General features: G+C 38.4%; 1 protein-coding gene across 16 annotated transcripts in view; it reads right to left on the bottom strand.

Moving 5' to 3' along the window:
• The window catches only part of ERC1 (ELKS/RAB6-interacting/CAST family member 1), a 511,134-nt gene that overhangs the window by 346,613 nt on the left and 145,803 nt on the right, over positions 1-18,718 (bottom strand). The window lies entirely within an intron of this gene.

The raw sequence follows: 18,718 nt of genomic DNA, 5'->3' as shown, positions 1-18,718 counted from the left end.
TTTCTCCATCTACCTTGCAAACTTTCAAGGCTCAGCTCCTAAGACTTCCTTAGACTCCTTTCATACAGGGCTAAATCTAAAATTCTTGTTTTTTTGCCCCACCATATATCATTCGTATCATAACTTTCTAACCTCCCATAATTCTGGGACTCCTGAGAGCAGAGACCACATCTGTATGTCTTTGCACTTAACACAGTGCCTAGCACATAGTGGAAAATACTATGCGGAATGAGGACAGTTTAGAAAGACTGGGAAGACTGGGAGACCCACAAGAACATAATTTGGACTGTACAACTATAAATGTACTCATTAAGGAAAAAGAAGAAGAAACAGCAAAGACTATTCCAGTGCATACATTGCTTAGAATGCTAGGAAAATATGTGTAGGTGGTGGTCCTGAAAAAGCCAAAATGGTTGGGTATGCTGGTGGTTCACTATCAAGGTATCATCATTAGAAGGAATTTCAGGCTGGGCACAGTGACTCATGCCTGTAATCTCAGCACTTTGGGAGGCCAAGGCAGGAGGACTGCTTAAGACCAGGAGTGTGGATACCAGCCTGGGCAACACAGTGAGACCCTGTCTCTACAAAAAGAAAAAGAAAATTTAAAGAAGAAGGAATTTTACAGGCTGATCTTAGATTTGATTTTTTTTTGGCAGAGTCTTGTTCTTTCGCCCAGGCTGGAGTGCAGTGGCGTGATCTCAGCTCACTGCAACCTCTACCTCCTGGGTTCCAGAAATTCTACTGCCTCAGCCTCCCCAGGAGCTGGGATTACAGGTGGGCACCACCATGCCCAGTTAATTTTTTGTATTTTTAGTAGAGACAGGGTCAAGCTCCTGACCTCAGGTGATCCACCCTCCTCAGCCTCCCAAAGCGCTGGGATTACAGGTGTGAGCCACCACGCTCAGCCTGATCTTAGATTTTTAAGGGTCTTATTGACGAACATACATGAAGGACAAATAGGAATATAGATTTATAAAAGTCTGGACCTGCAAACAAAGTGAGCTTACAAAAAAAAATTCTACAAGCAACGAAAAAAGCTTTTAGAATTGTTGTGATGTATATATCAATCTGATCAGCAGTTTCTTACAATGTATAACCTAAATCTTTTGGGGCCTTTTCAACATTTTATTGCCTATATGAAAGTATAAAGAGCACGTTTATAAATGGGTAGAAGGCATGACATTGAAGGACTGACAATCCTTCAATCAAATCAAGACTAAACAATTTGTTAGTCAAATCAAGATTTGATTGTTAGACTAAATAACTGTTAGACTAAACAATCAAATCAAGAGTCAAAAGATTCTCCATGATTCTAAATTCAGAGTAATTGGCTGAATTAAATTTAATGAGAATAAATTATATTGATACCTCATATCCTGAGTATATATCACTTTACAGGTTCCAAGGTACATGATTTCATACACATCACATCGTTCAACAAGAACCTCCTTACGTAGCTATTATATCCACTCTACAGATGAAGAAACTGAACGTTAGTGAGTTTCACTGAGTAGCCCACATTTCAGCTAAGGGCCATGAACGGAACATGAATCCCATTTTAATCATCTCTCTTGCAATTAGATCCAAAATTCTAACTAAACAAGTCAAGATGGAAGAAAAATCAGTTTAGACACATAAAAGTCATCAGAAAAAATAACCAAAGGAAATAAGAACAATGAGAGGAATAAAAATACTTCACGTAGGATATTAAGATTTGGGGGCTGCCAAAGAGTAAGCTCCAAATATCTAAATATCACGCAGAAAAAAGATCTGACTTACTCACTATGGCCCCAAGTTAATCTCAATCAGTAAATACTCTAAGGCAGGGGTCCCCAACCCCCGGGCCATGGACCAGTGCCGGTCTGTGGCCTGTTAGGAACTGGGCCGCACAGCAGGAAGTAAGCGGTGAGACAAGTGAGCGTGATCGCCTGAGCTCCACCTCCTGTCAGATCAGTGGCAGCATTAGATTCTCACAGGACCATGAATCCTACTGTGAACCGTGCATTTGAGGGATCTAGGTGGCATGTTCCTTATGAGATTCTAATGCCTGATGATCTGACGTGGGACAGTTTCATCCCAAAACTGTCCCCTGCAGCATGGCCTGTGGAAAAATTGTATTCCACAAAACTGGTCCCTGGTGCCAAAGGCTCTAAGGAATCAATTCTGGTTAAACAAAATAGGGTCAAAACTGTCCAAAACTGATACATGCTACCTGAGAGGAAATCAATTCATTCATCGTAGTTAGACATATTTCTCCTATTTATTTGCCATATGTACTTCCTCTTGTTGAACATGTATAAATACTAAAATCAAGTACTAATCTCTGGGATAGAATAAAAAGGAATACTATCAATGAGAGATATACCAATGAACTTCAACAATATTTGAAATGTTTACTTAACTTGAGTGATTATACTCAGTATATTATTCTCTATACATTTTTGTATCTCTGAAATGGTTTTTAAAATATAAAAAGATAACATAAACACATGGTCAACAAACAAGGAACTGGGATAGCACCCATAACCCTTCATACAATACAATTCAGAGAAGTTCCTGGGCAACCAAAAATTAAAGTTTAAAACTTGGGAACAGCCGGGCCCAGGGGCTCACATCTGTAATCCCAGCATTTTGGGAGGCCAAGGCGGGCAAATCACTTGAGGACGGGAGTTCGAGACCAGCCTGACCAACATGCAGAAACTCCATCTCTACTAAAAATACAAAAAAAAAAAAAAAAAAAATTAGCTGGACGTGGTGGTGCATGACTGTAATCCCAGCTACTTGGGAGGCTGAGGCAGGAGAATCGCTTGAACCCAGGAGGCAGGGCTGCGGTGAGCCGAGATCATGCCACTGCACTCCAGCCTGGGCGACAAGAGCAAAACTCCTTCTCAAAAAAAAAATAAAATAAAATAAAATAATTGGGAACAGTTAAGCTGTTTTTAACGACTAGTGACGAGCATTAAATACACTGAAATTCAGAAATAAAAGCTAAATATGAATCATAATTACAGTAAGCAATGTTTCTCCTTTACAAAAAACAACACAATATAAAACTGAAAAGTACTATGAACTCAGCAAAATATAACAAAAGTTTACCAACAAAAATCAAGAAGGGGGATTGGTAATATAAATAAACTATTTTTAATAAAAAGTAGTCAATAAACGTGGCTTCATTTTTAAATGTGTTAAATCAAGACACAGAAAGTTTTAAAATATTGTTTAAAGTAATAGATAATCACAGGAGAAACTAGGCACAAACTATCAACTTTGCCCACTCTATTGCACATATAGCAAAATTAGATAAAGTGATGGATTACACTTTAATTTTGCTGTATGTCCACTTATAATGAATGAATTGATTTCCTCCCAGGTAGTGTGTTATCAGTTTCGGACAGTTTGACCCTCTTTAGAATTGACTCCTTAGAGTATCTGCTGATTGAGGTAATGTGGGGCCATATTGAACAAGTCTAATCTTTCTTCTGCATGATGTTTTTTTAGATATTTGGATCTTCACTTTATTAAAATCAATGGTCAATTTTCATTTTTTGTAACTCATCAGCAGTATTTGAAAAAGCTGATCATCCTCTCCTCTTTGAAACCCTTTCTTCACTTGACTTCTGAGATACCACATTCAATAAAAAAAGTAACAAGGTCATTTTTGGAAAGAGGAAAATTTGACAAAATGATAATAAAGTTCATCTGAAAAAGTAAACGAGTGAGAAGAGTGAGAAATTCCTGCAAAAATAAAATTAATATAGCAAAACAATCTACTAATCTGATAATTTACTTGTGGCATTTCAAATCAGAAGAGAAGGGGTGCATTATTTAATAAATACTATAATGACAACTGGCCAGCCACATGTAAAAACATAAAACTGAAGCATTACAGCAATATATAAATTTTATAAACCAATTTTTAGGTGTAAAAAAAGAAACTTTAAAAGTACCAGAGAAAAGCATGTATGAATTATATAATAACCTTGGCAAGGGCAGACTGCTTGAGCCCAGCAGTTCAAGGCCAGCCTGGGCAACATGGCAAAACCCTGTCTCTATGGAAAGCTAAAAAATTAGCTGGACATGGTGGTGTGTGCAGCTGTAGCCCAGCTACTCGAGTCTGAGGTGGGAGGTTGGCTTGGAGCCTGGGAGGTAGAGGTTGCAGTGGGCCGAGACTGCGACATTGCACCCCAGCCTGGGTGACAGAGCGAGACCCTTCCTCAAAAAAATATAAAAATAAAAATGACTTTGGCATGTATAAAGACTTTCAAAGTGTGACCTAAAACTGAGAGGACATAAAGAAAAGTACTATTAAATTGGGTGACATAAACCCCAAAATAAATACATAAATGAAGTAAAAAACAAACAAACAAACAAACAAAACAGGAAAATGTATTTGTAAAACATAAAAGGAAACAGACCAATATATTTACTAGAGGAAAAACTTCCTGTAAATCAACAAGAAAAAATACATCATCAAACAGAAAAATATGGAAAAGAAATGAACATATACCTCCCAATTAAAACAAAAACCTATGAAAAAATGCTCAATGAGAACTCAACTTTAAATAAATACTAAGCAAGAAAAGAGATACTTCAGAATTGCCTACCAAGTCAGTGGAAATTTAAAAAGGTTTGATAACAAATGTTTAATGAAACTGTGCAGAAAAACATTCTCAGTGTAAATCAGTGAAAGACTTTTGGTGGATAATTAAACAGCTATCAATATTTTAGATGCATATAATATTAACTCAGGAATAAGATGGTTATGTCATTATGCGTTATAGTACTATAATAAACAAGAGGCCGGGCGTGGTGGCTCACAACTGTAATCCCTGCACTTTGAGAGGCCGAGGTGAGCAGATCATGAGGTCAGGAGTTCGAGACCAGCCTGGCCAACAAGGTGAAATCCCGTCTCTACTAATAAAACAAAAATGAGCCAGGTGTGGTGGCGCGCGCCTGTAATCCCAGCTACTCAGGGGGCTGAGGCAGGAGAGAATTGTTTGAACCCGGGAGGCAGAGGTTGTAGTGAGCTAAGATTGCACCACTGCACTCCAGCCTGGGCGACAGAGCGAGACTCTGTCTCAAAAAAATAAAATAAATAAAATAAAATAAAATAAGAAAAACCCCTATCTTCATCTACCTGTAAAGCTTAGGTTAAATTTAAATTATGGTAGAAGTATGATTCAGAAAACCATGTAGATACTTTTTAAGATGAGATAAAGCTGCATATAAGATGATATTAAAATGTTTATTTTTAAATTAATAAAAAGTATGATTCCAGTTGTTTTTTAAAAGGTATATAACACATAAATGCTTGAATATGCATAGAAACCTTATGAAACAGCACACAAAGAACTGTTAACAACAGTTAATATCCCTAAAGAACTGCACTGAGAGGAGCAAAGGATGGGAGAAGGAACTTCAATTTCACTCCATATGTTCTGGTAATTCTTTTTTTTTTTTTTTTTTTTACCTCGAACACATATTACTCTCATAATGTTAATACTAGTCATTTTTAAAATCCTACACTGTCATTTCTCAGGGCTTTTAAAAAAATACTTATCAGCAGGGTGCGGTGGCTCACATATGTAATCCCAGCACTTTGGGAGGCTGAGGTGGGCAGATCACGAGGTCAGGAGATCGAGACCATCTAACACGGTGAAACCCCGTCTCTACTAAAAATACAAAAAATTAGCCAGGCGTGGTGGCAGGTGCCTGTAGTCCCAGCTACTCAGGAAGCTGAGGCAGGAGAATGGTGTGAACCCGGGAGGCAGAGCTTGCAGTGAGCCAAGATAGCGCCACTGCACTCCAGCCTGGGCGACAGAGCGAGACTCCATCTCAAAAAAAAAAAAGTTTAATTTTCTTTATCCATTCATTGGTTGATGGGCACTTAGGTTGATTCCACATCACGGATGTCTTTTTTTTTTTTCAGAATGACTTCTTTTCCTTTGGGTAGACACCTAGTAGTAGGACTGCTGGAAAAAATGATAATTTTTTTTTTTTTTTTTTTGAGATGAAGTCTCGCCCTGTGAGTGCAATGGCACAATCCAGGCTCACTGCAACCTCCGCCTCCCAGGTTCAAGCAATTCTCGTGCCTCAGCCTCCCAAGTAGCTGAGACTACAGGCACGCACCAATATGCCCATCAAATTTTTTTATTTTTAGTAGATACGGGGTTTCGCCACGTTGGCCATGTTGCCAGGTTTGTCTCGAACTCCTGACCACAGGTGATCCGTCTGCCTCGGCCTCCCAAAGTGCTGGGACTACAGCTGTGAGCCACCACGCCCAGCCTGAAATGATAAATCTACTTTTAGTTATTTGAGAAATATCCATAAGTTTTCCATAAAGGTTGTACTAATTTACATTTGCTCCAACAGTGTGTAAGACTTCCCTTTTCAGCACATCCATGATACCAGCTATTATTTTTTAACTTTTTAATAACAGCCCTTCTGGATGGGGTAGGGTGGTATCTCATTGTGATTTTAATTTGCATTTCCCTGATGATTAGTGATGTTGAGCATTTTTTCATACATTTTTGGGCATTTGTATATCTTCTTTTGAGAAATGTCTATTCATGCTATTTGCCCATTTTTTATGGGATTATTTTTTTTTTCTTGTTGATTTAAGTTCCTTGTAGACTGTGGATATTAGTATTTTGTTGAATATAATGCAAATATTTTCTCCCATTCGGTAGGTAGTCTATTTACTCTTTTGATTATTTATTTTGCTGTACAGAAGCTTTTCAGTTTAATTAAGTCCATTAAGTCCCATTTATTCATTTTCATTTTGTTGTGCTTTTGAGATCCTTGTCATAAATCCTTCCCCTAAGCCAATGTTCAGAGGAGTTTTCCCTGTGTTATCTTCCAGAATTTTTATGGTTTCGGGTCTTAGATTAAGTCTTTAATCCACCTAGGTTAATTTTTGTATATGGCAAGAGACAGAAAGTGTGTGTGTGTGTGTGTGTGTGTGTGTGTATATAAATACACATGGGTATGTGTATGTGTATACATACATATATACACATATACACATACACGTGTGTATACACACATATGTGTATGTGTGTGTGTACACACATGTGTATGTGTGTACACACACACATATACGTATACGTGTGTGTACACACATGTGTATGTGTGTACACACACACATATACGTATACGTGTGTATACACACACACACACCATGGAATACTACTCGGCCATGAAAAAAAGAATGAAATCATGTCTTTTACAGCAACCTGGATGGAACTGGAGGCCATCATCCTAAGTGAAGTAACTCAGGAATGGAAAACCAAATACTGCATGTTCTCACTCATAAGAGGGAGGCAGTGCTGAGTACCCAAAGGCATACAGAGTGGTATAATGGACACTGGAGACTCAGAGCAGGGGGAGGCAGGCAGGGGAGAAATGAAAAATTACCTATTGGATACAACGTACGTTATTCAGGTACACTTGGGAACTTCCCAAACTACTCCAAACGAATAAAGTTATTAATTAACAAAAAGAGAAATGGAGTATCCCAAAAGTCCAGGAAGGGAAAGGGCCAGGGGAAGGCGCAGAGCTGGGGGCTGTGATCATGTAGGCCAAAATCCGACCATGTGAAGAAAGGAGGGCCCAGGAGGGCAAGCCCAGCATTCCACACGCACGGCCAGAGAAGGGCTTCAAACACCTGCCCCGCTTGGCAAACTCACAGTGATCCGTTTGTTTTACCTTCTCCGAGTTCATGCATTCTTCAAGCTTTGGTAACTGGAATGTTTGTCTTTTCACGCTCAAAAACAGTCAGTAGAAAAGGAACCAAAATTAAGTACCAATCATATGTCAGGATTCACCTAGGAAAACTGTGAGCTGTTGACTGGACTGCTTCTCTGAATAAGCTGGTACTCCCTTTTGTCTCTAATTTTAAAAGCTCCCAGGCAGCAACCTGAAATCCACAATCTCTTTGGAATAGGATGGGAAATATTCTGAAGGCACAGTTAAACACGTATAAGTCTCAAGCCTTAAAAAGAGTCAAAATACCAAAGCCAAGAAATTGTGGAGCTTTGCCCACAGTGGTGTGATAACCTGCAATTGTCTAACATATTCAGCATGTGTCTTTCAGAGTTCTAGAACAGAGAGACATCTTGGGATTCATCTGATTTGGGAAAAGCCTTTAACTGTAGCTAGGAGTCACCTCAGTGTTCTTCATGTAATCAAGCCTTGGAGATTTTCTGTTGTGGTTTGCTCTTCTGATGTACAGTTCCCAGAAGTAGGAAATGGAAACATGACCTTTTACAGACAACTGTGAAAGGAGAAGCTATGACTGTGGAAGAGAAAGCTCCCTAGAATGCCCTCACAAAACCATCAATGGAAGACATCCTCCAGGAGGCCTCCAGCGGATCCCTTGATACTACAAAAATACCGGAGGCTTAGGAGTTGGGAACTTCCAGGGGCTAGAGATCTCTTGCTGTGGTCCTTTCCATCATCACACTGACAACAGCTCTCTCCAACACCTTTCTGCTTACCACCATCTTCCTCACCAGGAAGCTACATACACCAGCCAACTATCTCACTGGCTCCTTGTTCATATCCATGAGCATCATATATACCATCACACACACCTGGAAATTTGGCCAACTCCTATGCAACATCTGGCTGTCTTCTAGCATCACGTGCTACATGGCCTCCAACCTATATTTCTGTCTGTTGCTCTGACCAGTTACTGGGCCATCACCAATGCCCTGCAGTATAGTAAATGGGCCATCTCAAACTGTATCTCTATCCCAGTGCTCTTCTCCTAGATCTCTTGCACCACCTACTCCACATGTAAGACCTTCTACATTCTGGCTGTGTTGTTCATCATCTTCACACATTGCCCAACAAGAACATCCAGAAGCCATCATCACAGCACCACTGCCCAGGTCATCACAGCTCACTCTGCTCCCTCAACCCCAGCCTCCATGAGAGGCAAAGGCGCTTAACTGGCTTTCCTCTGCTTGTTAACCATGTGAAAATCAAGCATGCTTATAGTGTCCTAGAACAACAGGAAATTCACTTTCAAACAAGGAAAGCCATAGAAACCCTGGGGATCATTTTAGGGGCTTTTATCATCTGCTAGCTGCCTCTCTTTATTCTGTCTCTGCCAGCCAAGATACCCAACCATATTAAACATCTTCATCTTGCTGAGCTTTTTTTTTTTTTTTTTTTTTTTAAATACCAAGTCTCACTCTTGTCTCCCAGGCTAGAATGCAATGGTACAATCTTAGCTCACTGCAACCTCCGCCTCCCAGGTTCAAGCGAGTCTCCTGCCTTAGCCTCCCGAGTAGCTGGGATTACAGGCACCTGCCACTACTCCCAGCTAATTTTTGTATTTTCAGTAGAGACAGGGTTTCACCATGTTGGCCAGGCTGGTCTCGAACTCCTGACCTCACGTGATTTGCCCGCCTCAGTCTCCCAAAGTGCTGGATTACAGGCGTGGGCCACTGCGCCCAGCCTTGCTGAGCTATTTTTAAACTCCATCATCAATCCAGTGATGTATATTCTGTCTAATGAACAGTTTCACCAAGTATTTCAGAAAGTTGTCTTTTTTGCGGAAAGCCTCCCAGTCTTATTTGGTGGCTACTTGGTTATCTTTACCTGTTGTCTTCTGAGCCACCAAAAGTTGGGCAGTTGTGTGAAATGAAAGAGGATTGAAATTTGTCAACAGCGTTAGGTAGAAACATGGCTCACAGGGTTACCTGTTGATATAATTCACATAGAAAAGTGCCTGGCACTGAGAAAGAACCCCGGCTCAAAGTTTCCTGGTGTACCTAAGATTTCTATAAACCTCCAAGGAAAGCAGAGGAGAATAATGACCTGAATTGAAACAGAATTTAAGAGTTCAAATGGAGGGGTCCATTCCACATAACACTCTCCACTGGAATATAACAGGGATTTCTTGCATTGAGTCTTTCTTAGATCAAATCTGTCCTGGTTGTTCATGAGATATTCAATATTGGGGTGCACATGGTCTATGGTGACTTGGAGAGAGATCCGGAAGCCAGGGGCAAAGAAGACAAATAGAATTAGGTTGACTACTTTGTAGCCTTCCTTCTTCCCCAATAAATTCATACAACCTTAATGTTCCAAAGGTAAAATCCCTGATCTCCCCCACTGGAGTATTTATAGGTTTTGGGTCCACCAAGCTTTGAAAAGAATGCCATTCCGATTTTTTTAGTTTTGAGCTCTCTCAAAATCACTGTTACTTTATTATTCTTAACTCTAATACACTGCCAAATTTGAATTGATTTTTTAAATGCACTTTTTGTTTAGAATAGTTTTGGATTTGCAGAGAGGTAAGGATGGTACAGAGAAAGTGATACAGAGAGTTCCTGAGAACCCAGAGGCCAGATTCCCATACTGTTAACATCTTACATTAGTATGACACATTTGTCATAATTAATCAACACGGACACATTATTCTTAACAAGAGTCTGTGCTTTATTCACATTTCCTTAGTTTCTGTCTGCTGTCATTTTTCTGTTCCCAGACACTGCCTAGGATATGTCATTATGTTTGGATAGCATGTCTCCTTGGCCTCTTCTTGGCTGTGACAGCTTCTTGGACTTTCCTAGTTTTTGGAGGCTTGGCAGTTTTGAACACTACTAGTCAGGTCTTTGGTGGAATGTTTCTTAACTAGGATTTGTCTACTGTTTTGTTCATAATTGGACTGGGGTTTTGCGTTTCGGGGAAGAGAACCACAGAGGTGAAGCATCATTGACCACACCAAGTGCACATACCGTCAAAATGACTTATCATTGTTAACAACGACCCAGTTACTTTTATATCCCACTCTCATTAGGAATCTTAAGATGCTGACTCATCAAATAAAAAGCCTGAAATATGATCCAAAAATAAGCAATATAAATAATAAATAAAAATGGTAATAACTGCTCAAAACACATTAGACTAGCTATTTTTATTTGATCAATTTATAAGTAATGGTTTGAAGATAAAAGAGTTGTAAATAACTTTGAATTTATCCTTTCCCTGTGAATACGTTCTCCTTCTGGAAAATATTTTAGTTCTACTGTTCTGTTTTTACTGCCATGGCTATTAGGAGAAGCCTCTGACTGGGGGAGAGAGGATAGTGGGTTGTTGCTACCAGCTAATTCAGGGTTCAGTAGTAAACTATGAGATGGAGAGTTTCCACATATAAGTATGCCTAAACTGCATCTGAGTTCCTTCAGTAGGAAAATGTCCTGTGCTGTCTGACGGAACTGCTTCAAAGACTCTGTTTAGAGATAACACACAGAGTTATGAATATTTTATCCCATGCCAAAATGCTTTACAATGTAAGCTGCAGGAGAGTGCACTGTAAATTCCCCTAAGATATTCAAAAAAACCTTCCCCTGATGCAAAATCTTGATTCGATTCTTCTCAGTCTTGGTGATGGCCAAGGGACTATGGTCCCAGAGATTAGTTCAAGTAATATTAAGCAGGTGAAATTTTTCTATGTTGTATCCACCACCACCCATGTCATTCCTAATACCTCACAAAGCAGGCAAATGAATGAAAATTAAAGAATAATAATATTCAATCTGAAGTCTTGTTCAAGTAATACACTTTATCTCCATGACTTTTTGCCTGTCAGTATCTATGTATTTGTCTCTATACATCATATTGGCTGAGTTTCAGAAATAAATGACAATACAAAATGAAAAAAAGATGTCTGGCATGGTGTCTCATGCCTGTAATCCTAGCACTTTGGGAGGCCAAGGCGGGCAGATCACTTCAGTCCAAGAGTTCAAGACCCGCCTGGCCAACATGGTGAAACCCCATCTCTACAAAAAATACAAAAAATTAGCTGGGCATGGTGGCATGTGCCTGTAGTCCCAGCTACTTAAGAAGTGAGGTAGGAGGACTGCTTGAGCCCCAGACACAAGGGTTGCAGTGAGCCATAATTGCACCACTGCGTTACAGCCTGGGCAACACAGTGAGACCCTGTCTCAAAAACAAACAAATCAACCAATATATATGTATATATGATACTGTATTGAAACTAAGTTTCAGCTGTAAGCACTACTCTTCTCTCCATGGTCCTACACAAAATTTCAAAAGTTTAAACAGTAAAACTATGGCTAGAATAATAAATGCTGTTTTGACCTTTGTTCTCTGGATGGAAGTGTGGAAAAAGTTGTTACTCCTGCCTAAAAATACATAAAAGTGCATGTTTTATCAAGAAAAAAAATTACTTATTTTGAAGTTATTTTTATATAGTTTTTAAAAAATATATAGATCCCTTGAGAACTTTAAACTGTCTCTAAACCTACTGTATTCATTTTATTTTTTATGGATACTAAATTTAAAGCTATCTCTATTTTATCAGCCAACAATGGTGCTGGAAATACATCACAAATGTTGATTCTGACCACATTAATACAGTAACGTCAACAAAAAAAAGTACACAGAATGGGAAGGATCTAAGCACTGAAAATAACAGGCATAAAGGTAATTGTCTACAAAGCAGTACTAGGCCAAACTCGGTGGCTCATGCCTGTAATCCCTGCACTTTGGGAGGCCAAGGCAGGAGGATCATCTGAGGTCAGAAGTTTGAGACCAGCCTGACCAACATGACGAAACCCTGTCTTTACTAAAAATACAAAAATTAGCTGGGTGAGGTGGCAGGCGCCTGTAATCCCAGCTACTCAGGAGGCTGAGGCAGGAGAATCACTTGAACCCAGGAGGCGGAGGTTGCAGGGAGCCAAGATCACGCCACTGCACTCCGGCCTGGGTGACAGAGTGAGACTCAGTCTCAAAAAAATAAATTAATTAATTAAATAAAATAAAAAAGAAGCACTAATAACATAAACCAATTTTGAAAATAGTTGTACTAAATATCTGGTAAGTTTTAAGACACATAAAAGTTTGTAACATGATAAATTATTGGGGCATTGTAGTGTACTAAGAGAGCACAATTACTGGTCCTCTGCTCTGCTGCCTCCTGTGAAGGATGAAGAGGAAGGACAAAGAAAATATATACAAGATTTGCATGATATGTGTGTGTGTGTGTGTGTGTGTGTGTGTGTCTGTCTCTCTCCTGTTGCCATGTAAGACGTGCCTTGCTTCCCCCTTCACCTTCTGGCATGATTGTAAGTTTCCCGAAGCTTCCCTAGCGACTCAGATATGGAAATGTGAGTCAATTAAACCTCTTTTCTTCATAAATTACTTAGTCTCAGGTAGTATCTTTATAGCAGTGTGAAAATGGACTAATACAAAAACTTTTCTAAAAATTTTTACCTAGTTAAAAATAAGAAATGCATTACTTCCAAACAACCTTTGAATCCTAACCAGTATATCTTTCCTTCCAGTAACATTAATCATCTAAGGCTTTTTTAGTAGCTTGCTGTCATGTTCTTATGATCTGAAAGGCGAAGTTTAATGACTGAAGACCCACGCAATCTTTCAACACTTTGGTTTTAAATGAAGTAATCCTTACAGAACGAGAGCGAAGAAAATAGGAGCTGAAAAATAAATGTTATAAAAGTAAAATATATGCCCCTAACACTTATGACCTAATGAAAGTGATAATCCATCATGTCACCAACATTTTTGGTATAATCAGCCTAGAGCAACAAACACGCTGCTGGCACAGTGGTGAATCAAGTCTTTGTGCATCCAGATGCCTTCAGAAACTTGCACTGAAACCAAATAATTAAATCACTCCCCTCCTCACAAACTCCACAACTGCAATAACCAGTGAAATTTTAAAAATTCATATTTTACTAATAATATCCTACACTTAAAGAAAAGTTTAATAGGAAATGGAACCCAAAAGGCTTACGCATTATTAATCATAGTAAAAATTACAAATAACTTCTAATCCACTAAAAGTTGTCTGGTCATATTTCTTACCAACATGCTATTGTGCCTAGGAAGAAGTAAATGCAAGAGAAGCACAATGGGAGAAAAATATACAATGATCAAGTGCATGAGAAGTGAAAAATGTTTTGAAACTATTAAGTCTATTACTTAAAAATATTACTATTGAAAGATCAAAACTAACACAAACAAAATAAAACAAAAATCAGACGATCTTCTCAATAGACCCCAAAAAAGCAGTTAACAAAATCCAGCATCCTTTATGATTAAAACCCTCAGCAAAATTGGCATACAAGGGACATACCTTAAGCCATCTATGACAAAGCCACAGCCAACATTACGCTGAACGGGGGAAAGTTGAAAGCATTTCCCCTGAGAACTGGAACAAGATAAGGATGCCCACTTTTACCACTTCTATTCAACAGTACTGGAAGTCCTTGTCAGAGCAAACAAGAGAAAGAACTCAAGGACATCCAAATCAGTAAAGAGGAAGTCAAACTATCATTGTTCGCTGATGATAAGGTCATATACCTAGAAAGCCCTAAAGACTCATCCAAAAGCTCCTAGATCTGACAAATGAATTCAGTTAAGTTTCAGGATGCAAAATTAATGTACACAAATCAGCAGCACTACTATAAACCAACAGTTACCAAGCTGAGAATCAAATCAAGAACTCAACCCCTTTTACAATAACTGCAAAAAAACCAATAAAATACCTAAACAAGGAAACGAAAGACCTCTACAAGGAAAACTACAAAACTGCTGTAAGAAATCACAGATGACACAAACAAATGGAAACACATCCCATGCTCATGGATGGGTAGAATCAATATTGTGAAAATGACCACACTGCCAAAAGCAATCTACACACTCAACGAAATTGCCATCAAAATACCATCATCATTCTTCACAGAACTAGAAAAAACAATCCTAAAATTCATATGGAAGCAAAAAAGAACCTGCATGGCCAAGGCAAGACTAAGCAATAAGAACAAATGTGGAGGCATCACATTACCCAACTTCAAACTATACTACAAGGCTATAGTCGCCAAAACCAGTCATGGTATTGGTACAAAAATAGGCACACAGACCAATGGAACAGAATAGAGAACCCAGAAATGAAGCCAGATACTTACAGCCAACTGATCTTCGACAAAGTAAACAAAAACATAAAGCAGGGAAAGGACACCCTATTCAACAAATGGTGCTGGGATAACTGGCAAGCCACATGTGAAAAATGAAACTGGATCTTCATCTCTCACCTTATACAAAAATCAACTCAAGATGGATCAAAGACTTAAATCTAAGACTTGAAACCATAAAAATTCTAGAAGATAACACTGGAAAAACTTCTAGATGTCGGCTTAGGCAAAGACTTCATGAACAAGAACCCCAAAGCAAATGCAACAAAAAGATAAATAGATGGGACTTAATTAAACTAAAAAGTTTCTGCACAGCAAAAGAAATAATCAGAAGAGTAAACAGACAACCTACAGAATTGGAGAAAATATTCACAAACTCTGCATCTGACAAAGGACTAATATCCAGAATCTACAAGGAATTCAAATCATCAAGTAAAAAACAAATAATCCCATCAAAAAGTGGGCTAAGGACATGAATAGACAATTCTCAAAGGAACAGACAGTTCTCAAAAGAAGATATACAAATGGCCAACAAACATATTAAAGCTCAACAAGGGCTGGGTGCAGTGGCTCACGCCTGTAATCCCAGCACTTTGGGAGGCTGAGGCGGGCAGATCGCCTGAGATCAGGAGTTCAAGACCAGCCTGGCCAACATGGTGAAACCCCGTCTCGACTAAAAATGCAAAAATTAGTGGAGCGTGGTGGCGAGCACCCGTAATCCCAGCTACTCAGGAGGCTGAGGTAGAAGAATTGCTTGAACCCGGGAGACGGAGGTTGCAGTGAGCCGAGACTGCGCCACTGCACTCCAGCCTGGGTGACAGAACAAGATTCCACCTCAAAAAAAAAAAAACAGCTCAGCATCACTAATTATCAGGGAAATGCAAATCAAAACCACAATGCGATATAATTTAAAAATAAAAAATAGATATTGGCATGGATGTGGTGAAAAGGGAACATTTTTACATGCTGGTGGGAATGTAAACTAGTAAAACCACATGGAAAACAGTATAGAGATTCCTTAACTAAAAGTGGACCTACCATTTGATCCAGCAATCCCACTATTGGTATCTACCCAGAGGAAAAGAAGGCATTATACGAAAAAGACACTTGCACAGGCATGTTTATAATAGCACAATTTGCAATTCCAAAAAATACGGAACCAGCCCAAATGCCCATCAATCAACAAGTGGATAAAGAAAATGTGGTATATATATATACCACAAAATTCTACTCAGCCATAAAAAGGAACAAAATAATGGCATTTGCAACAACCTGGATGGAGTTGAAGACCATTATTCTAAGTGAAGTAACTCAGGAATGGAAAACCAAACACTGCATGTTCTCACTCACAAGTGGGAGCTAAGCTATGAGGATGCAAAGGCATAAAAAAGATATAGTGAACTTTGGGGAGTCAAGGGGAAGGGGGAGTGGGTGAGGGATAAAAGACTACACATTGGGTACAGTGTCCACTGTTCAGGTGATGGGTGCACCAACATCTCAAAAACCACCTCTCAAGAACTTATCCATGTCACCAAACACCACCTGTTCTCCAAAAACTACTGAAACAAAAGATAATAAAAAAAATTTTTACTTTTTAACTCATTTTATTTAGACGGATACTTTCTTAATGTATCTATCAATTCTAACACAAAAGCAAGCATTGTACTTGAGTGGGAGGGAACTAAAAGCGTTCTCATTCAGATCAGGTATAATGTGAAGATGCCCACTGTCATGCAGTGGGGTACACATAAGTAGAAAGGAGAAGGAAATGGGGCACATACATTAAAATTGAACACAGGAAAATCATCATTATTTAGAAATGATAACACTACATATTTGGAAAAGCCAAAAGAATAAACTAAAAAAAAAAAAAAAAAAAAAAATCCAAACCTTTAAGAGAATTCAGTATGACGACTAAGTACAAAACTGATATAGAGAAATTATAAGCCTTCATGTGTACAAAAAAACAAGCAGTTAGAAGACATAATGAAAAATATAACACTTTATAACAAACAGAAAACCTAGGAATAAGCTTAACAAATGTATAAAATCTATTATGAAGGAAACATTAAAACATTTCCGAGAAACAAAAAATGAATTCATGGAAAGATATACCCCATTCTTGTCAATTCTCTATAAATTACTAACTACAAATTTTATGTAATCCCAATAAAAAACACAATAGAAAGAATTAAAGGCAGGAGATGATAAAAGCTGATTCTAAATTTCAAATGAAAAAATAGCCAAGAAAAAAAAAAGCTAGGGCACTTTTGAAAAAGAGAAGTACCTTAGAAGGAATTAGCTATTAACATATATCACAAAACCACAAAAATTTAAACAATGTTACTGGATACAGACAGATCAGTATCACTGGAAAATAAGAAATATTCTAAAATATAACTTTTGTAATATGTCACAAAATCCAGAAGCCTTAAAACATTCACTTTAAGAAGTCTGAACACATACACACACACACACACACACACACACACACACACACGTGAGTCAAAAGCCAAACAGAGCTAGGAGCAGTGGCCTTGGGAGGCTGAGATGGGAAGATGGCTTAGGGCCAGGAGTTTGAGACCAGCCTGGACAACATCTTTTTTATTTTTTATTTTTATTTTTAAAAAAGCGGGGCTGGTGCAGTGGCTCACGCCTGTAATCCCAGTACTTTAGGAGGCCAAGGTGGGTGGCTCACGTGAGGCCATGGGCTTCAAAACCAGCCTGGCCAACATGGTGGTAAAACCCCGTCTCTACTAAAAATACAAAAAATTAACCAGATGTGGTGGTAGGCACCTGTAGTCCCAGCTACTTGGGAGGCTGAGGCAGGGGAATCACTTGAACCCAGGAGGCAGAGGTTGCACTGGGCCGAGATCGTGCCACTGCACTCCAGTCTGGGCGACAAAGTGAGACTCCATCTCAATAAATAAGCCAAACAAGAAGAAATGTTTAGAACTCACATCAGACAAAAGAACTAATTTTTAAATTGGGAAGGGATTTCTACAAATCAACTTTTAAAAAAGCAGGAAAGAACTCAAAATAAAAATGGGTAAAGCATATAAACAAATAACAGAAAATACAAAGGATTTTAAATATAAAAGTATGTTCAACTTTACTTATAATGAAAGAACTACAACTACACTGATATTGTTTGCTCACCTATCAGATTGCCAAAAAGTAAAAAAGTCTTTTAACACACTCTGTAGACAAGTATGTGGGAATATAACACTTTCATCACGGATAGTAGAAATGAAACTTGGTACAGTCTCTTTAAGGCTAATTGGCAAAATCCATCAAAATTATAAATGCACATCCTTTCACTCAGCAGTTCAACTTCAAGGACTTTATCCTAGAAATATACTTGACTTGACATATGTATAAACTAAACATGTACAACATTTTTTACTATTAATCATTTTATGTAAAGGAAGAAATTTTTAGCAAAATAAATGTCCATCAGTAGAAATTTTGCTAAATATAGTATATCCATACAATGCTATTAGTAACAACAATGAAGAAACCCTTGGAAAGAATACCAAAATATATTAACTGAAAAAAGGGGAAAGAACAAGCACTAAGGAACAGTAAGATTTGTATTGAAATACACAAGCACACTTTTTTTTGCTCATATATGAATTATGTGTTTGTCTGGATGCTACCGGTCTTGGCTTAAAACTGTCATCTTATTAAACACATAAATGAAGTTGTACCTTTCCAAGTCCATGTACTAAACCAATTTAGTA

This window comes from Pongo pygmaeus, chromosome 10 (assembly GCF_028885625.2).
Source record: "Pongo pygmaeus isolate AG05252 chromosome 10, NHGRI_mPonPyg2-v2.0_pri, whole genome shotgun sequence".
NCBI lineage: Eukaryota > Metazoa > Chordata > Mammalia > Primates > Hominidae > Pongo > Pongo pygmaeus.
This window is presented reverse-complemented; position numbering and strand designations above follow the sequence as displayed.